The sequence below is a fragment of the Lingula anatina genome, chromosome 1 (assembly GCF_051362555.1).
Source record: "Lingula anatina isolate TDL-2025a chromosome 1, LinAna3.0, whole genome shotgun sequence".
NCBI classification, from domain to species: Eukaryota; Metazoa; Brachiopoda; class Lingulata; order Lingulida; family Lingulidae; genus Lingula; species Lingula anatina.
Window position 1 is genome coordinate 47851360 of NC_141767.1, and position 6022 is coordinate 47857381.

At 37.9% G+C, this 6022-nt stretch overlaps 1 long non-coding RNA gene across 1 annotated transcript; it reads right to left on the reverse strand.

Moving 5' to 3' along the window:
• Window positions 1–71: 71 nt before the first annotated feature.
• LOC106151262 (uncharacterized) lies at window positions 72–4594 on the reverse strand. The gene is made up of 3 exons (XR_001237207.3): window positions 3242–4594; window positions 2696–2845; window positions 72–1928 (listed from the first exon to the last, which is right to left on the reverse strand). It is a non-coding gene; the product is annotated as an uncharacterized LOC106151262 (long non-coding RNA).
• Window positions 4595–6022: the final 1428 nt, after the last annotated feature.

Consider the following 6022-nt stretch of genomic DNA (forward strand, 5'->3'; position numbering starts at 1 on the left):
AGTTTGCGTGCATTGACAAATGACCATTATTTTCACGTGTCTAATTAATACGGATGTTAAAAAAAAAAGCAATGCTTACTTAATCCTTGCTACTCCTATAACATTTTAATGCAATATTCCAAAAACGGAATATGACCTGTTTCTGGTTCATATGTCAGTGCATCAGACATGCGTACATTTTGCTGGATGCATCATCCTGGTAATTAAAGCACCTTAATTATGCAGATTCGTAATAAGTAAATGTGGCTTCTGTATAAAACGTATAAAAATTGCAACAAAAATTCAACAGCTGCTGCATACAGTCGCATCTCATTGATCCTACCCTTACGTTATCTCTCGTCGTTCTCTGTCAGCTCTACGGCTAAATTTCAATGATTCAAATCCAAATTAGTCAGAGACTGCACAGTACCGTATAAATGTGCTTTTCCTTTTAGTCGCGTTGTGACCACGAAAAAAAGTGAAAATTATATCTGTAAAGCCCCCTTTACACTGGACGGCGTCCTCTCTGCGTCCAGCAGTCCGACCCCATTTGAGAGTTAAAAAATTATAATACTTTACGTGCCGGCAACTTGCTGTTCATTGAGCATTCATTCTGATACAAAATCCATGCTCGTGCCTCCTTATTAAGACCACAGCGTTGCCAAATTTCATGGTCGCAGAGAGGACGCAGAAAGGACGCCGTCCAGTGTAAAGGGGGTATTACGCTCTTACAAATTCTGGAGTTCAACGCTCCACAGACGACAACGGGACAAGGACAAATAATTGTAGGGGAAGAACAGTGCCGTCATGTAAGTGGTAAATACTGAGATATTCTTGTACTGAAATATAAAATAGCAATATACTCGTGGTTTTTACAGTTGCCATCGCGGGTATTACTTCTACTCCACCCCAAACTAACATGACAACCAATATATATTTTATTTATTTATTTTTTTATTAATATCGCGATTTTGTAATACACGGGAAGGTAAGGGAACATATTCAAATAATCTAACACTGGTTTTACTATTTACTGTAATTGATCTATTACGGGTTTATCCACCGCACGTCTTATGTAATACCTAGAGTCCATCAAACAAATTCATAGGTCCTGCCAAAAAGTGTGGCTGGAAAGCAAAATTAATATATTTTTATTACTGGTGACAAACTGCCAACTGTTGTTATACCTATCGTCTGGACCTTTCTAATGACTCTATCATGCTGTGCCGAATTACCCTGGTTCTATGGTCTGGCAGTATCTGCTTGCTTACGATTTAACGCCTTCCTATCATTTGACTTTGGTCTTCCAAGCTCTGGCATTGGTCTACTAAGAAGTGCCTCGTTTGTTTGCGCTGGTTCTCGTTGGTTTACTTAAAGCACCCCTGCTTTATGGTGGTAGACAAGCACATACCATGAGTGTATATGAAGATTCCTGTCCCAACGCTGCCACTCGTTTTAAGGAAAGAAATTTACCCTGATACTGGGATAGGTTATCCGTCTCTTTCTTGTCAACCGTTATGTCATGAAGTGAACTTCTCATGTACGCATGGGCGAGGATTAAATCCCATCTGTCTGAACGGGAAGAAAAGTTTTTGTTCTCCATCCCCCAATTAGATCCCCATCCCCTGGAGTCTGAAACTGTTCTGTGCACAGCTGTTTGGATGGTCCCATTCAAGTTTCGATGCGACAATTTTCCATTTACTCATTTCCACAAACCGAGCTCCTGTGCATAACTGTCAAGCACTGAACGCATCCCACTTAATCCATTCTGGACCGCGGGCAGTTTCTCCTTGTTCTCCACTAAATATGCCATCCCAAGTGTCCCGAGGATGGCCAGCAAAAGGAGTACATGAATGGTGATGGTCAGGCGGTAGCATCTGGACACCCTTCTGGACGACTCCTGGAAATTCTGTCGACGTTGGTTTAGAGTCATGGGTCGTTTCTTCATTCTGTAATGGTTGAATAAGTACTATATTTGACTGCAGCATTTGACAAATAAAATGGGCCCTAATGGTTGTCATATACGCCTTGTGGTGAGCTTGACTTTATAAAGGTTATCATATCAGTTATCCTGCATAGCGAGTACAAGGCTTAAAGCCCCGACGCAGATAACATAACACGTGTCGTTAATCAGTGTTGACGCCCGCTGACGAAGCTCTGACTAGATAAATACCTACTCTACAAAACTCTACTTTCTAGAAAAAAATCTCTGACAACGTTTTGCACATAACATACCAGACGCAAAGCAAAGAGTATAAGATATTGAAAGGAACTGAATGCCCGACCCTTTGCCTCTATAACCCCTCCCTTTTTCTGGACCTAATTCCTGAACTACACGGACACTAAAATATAATTTTCTTAACTCGCCTTGGGGAGCGAAAGAACCGACCTCCCCAGTAACCCATTATTTTGAATTAACAAATTATAATGACAACCTCCTCGTATCCCGCATATCGTCTCAGGTTGGTTCAGGTCCAGAAGATGTCGCAAATACGGTAACCTATGTCCTTCTAGTTTAATATCGTGGACGCCTCAGATGTTTGCAGGTATGAGGAGGTCATGTTACGTACTACTTCTAGAACATCAATTAAAGAAATACTTTTCACTGAACTTCTGATAATTTCCCAGGTATTTAATCAATATCGGTCAGTTTGAATGGTCACTAGCTGCCTGATCAACAAATATAATCGATAAAATGGCACACATCTTTACTTACGGGAGAAAATGTTTGAGCTCGATATTTGTTGTTCTACCGACCCATGTAACTTGATCGACATAGGCGAAAGATGGCAAGACTTGCTCAATGGCACTAAAGAGAAACGTCTTATGTTGTTCAATTTGTTCATCGATTGCTCAATCCATCAATCTGTGAAGAAAATTAAAAAGAAATAACAATCTTACAGCACAGGAGAGTCATTTTAATCAATTAACCCGTCGAACAAATACATCTTTGTGGTTTAAAAATACGTTTGATTACTTCTAATAGTACTTAAGTTGCTGAGTGTTTCCACAGCCTAGTCAGCTCAGCAGTGTTGGTATACATTTATAAATTATGATGGTTAGTGAACTTACTGTAAACACAATTGCGGCACCTGTAGGGGTAGTCTACATTCAAAATTTATTAAAACAAAACATTATAATGGATTTTGCTCGTTAATTAACATTACAAACATGCAGTGGGCGTTCCATCTACCTAACCTGCATTCCTCCTTAAAATAGTTATTTCCATATTATATTCGAGAGTTGAAGTAAAATAACGTACCTGTATTGGAAAATGAGTATGAGATTTAAGGGAACCAGAGCATAACGCCAGTCACTTGTAACAAGGGTCCTTCCAGTACGTCAGCTGAACTAAAACCCCACTTATCTATATAATGTGCATTATTCTCCGTCCTGCGAGCCGTGTTTGCGGACACTTGAGTGGGTTTTGCTGAGGAGCCCTACCTAATATGGTCTAACGTGGTAAACTTAGTTACCCTTCTTATAATAGGGTAAGGTAAATAATAACTTTTTTTTTTTTTTTGAAATCTCTCAAGGAACAGGTCAAAAAGTTCATTTCTGGTGAGAAATTTGAGCTGGGGCCATTCTTTAGTCGGTAATTTCACTATTTTTGGAAATGCATATAAAGCATGTGTACTACTTATACGGTAACTGTAGTAACTATAGGCATGTATATACCTGCATTGGATAGGGTTGGGTGGGGCACAAATTTTTGATAAGTGTTTTCTATGGCAGAAAATCATACTAAAAACACGTTTTTTTTTCACAACAGCCATTTAGGTTGGTAAAATGACGATTTTCAAAAAGGCAGATAAAACGCCCTAACGGGAATTTCAACATCGACAATTAAAGGACCCATAGTTTGTAAGATGCTTTTTCTTATGTTTAGGGGGTTGTTAACATATTTTTTCTTATGTTAACACTACCATTGTTACATTTTATATGGAGTTTGGTTACCTTATTGGTTAATAGTTTACTGTCAAGCTTAACGGAAGAGCCAGATCTCAGTCAGTCAAAACAAGGTGTGATAATATATCTCAAGTTCTGCTGCATGCGAAATATAAGGAAGAGTCAGAATTATCCTAACCTCAAGCAACCAAAGGGTGAATGTGTTTAAATTATTAAAAAATGAAATGGATGGAATATTTTTGTTCTGCATGAAAAAAGCAATCACTATCATGCACTGAGACCAGCAAAGAAGTTGCCAAGGAAATATCCAATGTCTGGATGTCCATGAATATCTTTCCTCTCTTTGAGAACATTTTCAACATAATGACTGCAATTGGCGCTACATATAAAAAGCATTGTGCTTATATATGATGAATCTTATATCATAAGCAATCTTTGTCAAGTTTTGATTGAACTCTTTCACTTACGTATATCATCACTTTTAACCCTTGCACTTCACAGACAGTTAATGCTTCGTTAGTTCCCCAGGTATATTATAATCCAACATACTTCTGTTGGGAATGTTCTTCTCAAAGAACGGAAAAATATATTTTTGGAGATTCCAGCATTGGAGATTTCCTTGGAAACTTCTTTGCTGGCCTCAGCTTATGACAGGGATCTCTTTCGGCTTCATACTCGTAAAACAAAGGTGTGCCATCCATCCTACTGTAATAATTTTAAAATATTCACCTTTCGGTAAGGATAATTGGTTCTTCATTATAATTTCCATCCAACAGATGTTGAGAAATCTTATCACTCCTCATTTTGATTGATCAAGACGAGTGAGGTGGGTCATGGTTCCCATTATCGACGATTCTGGCTCTTCATTCTAGCTTGACAGTTAACTGTCAGCATACATGGTAACTGAACTCACTGTAAAATGTACCAATCTCAGTATTAACACCAGAAATGGATTCCACAATCCCTAAACATAGGAAAAGACATATGACACACTATAGTACCTTTAATTGTTGTTGATGAAACTCTAGGTAGGCCGTTTTGGCTGCCATTTTGAAAATTGTCATTTTACCGACCTAAATAATTGTTGTATAAATAAATGATTGCCATATTTGTGTTCAGCATCAAATTTCGCCTCAGAAAATATCTGTTATGGAAAACTTTTGAGATTTACCCTACCCTACATATAACGCTTATCCGATGTCAAACACTCCTGTCTGCATACCGGCCCATTGTTTGCCTGGGACGCAGACCCGGTTCGCCGTCTGTGGATTTCAATGCTCTTAGTTCAATATTATCTGAAAAAACAGGACCGGAGGATTGCATACGCAAAACAATCATTTAAATATCGACCGAACCTAAATTGAGACGTGTGGCAAATTATGTGAGAGAATAATGCAATATTATATATATTGTACTTGGTAAGAAGTTGGCTTCTTGCTGCACGCCGGTCCTGTGCTTAGAAAACAACAAAGATTTTATGTAACATTTTACTTAATCTAGTTTCATTACTTGACATGCCCTTTAAAGGTTTCGCTGGAAGATCTAGAATTTCTTGGGGGGATCAGAAAAAACGGTATCTCAGATTTTTTTAATCATATTGAGAGTCATATTTAAGTCACAGTAGACAAAAAATCATTTAAAAAGTTTCATTTAACGACTTTGAAGATAAGATCCGAACCACACCTTATGAAAAAAGTTTGAGATACTGTTTTGTAGTCCTCTTTCATATCCACACAATGTCTCTTAAAAGAATTGTCGAGGTAATACTCTAATAATCGAGAAAATCTTCAAACTGTTTAGTAGCGGAAGCTATGCTAAACATCCAGAGGTTATACTAAAATGGATTATGATACAAGGTATATTATGGACCCCTTCCCAAAGAAAAAGAATTAAGATTAAACCTACACATGAACACATAAAAATGGGCTAGGGTTATACATGGACACCCTGTAAACTGTCCAATTATAGTTTTTGGCCAGTCATTGTGTCATTTTTTGTAAAAAAAAAAAAAAAAAGTGAAAAGAATAGAATTATATATCTCATGGGCCTATTTGGAATCTCATGAGCCCATCACGGTTCAAGGCCTAAATCAACGTGAGTTGTACATAAATGTATGCTTTTTGGGTCAAATTGC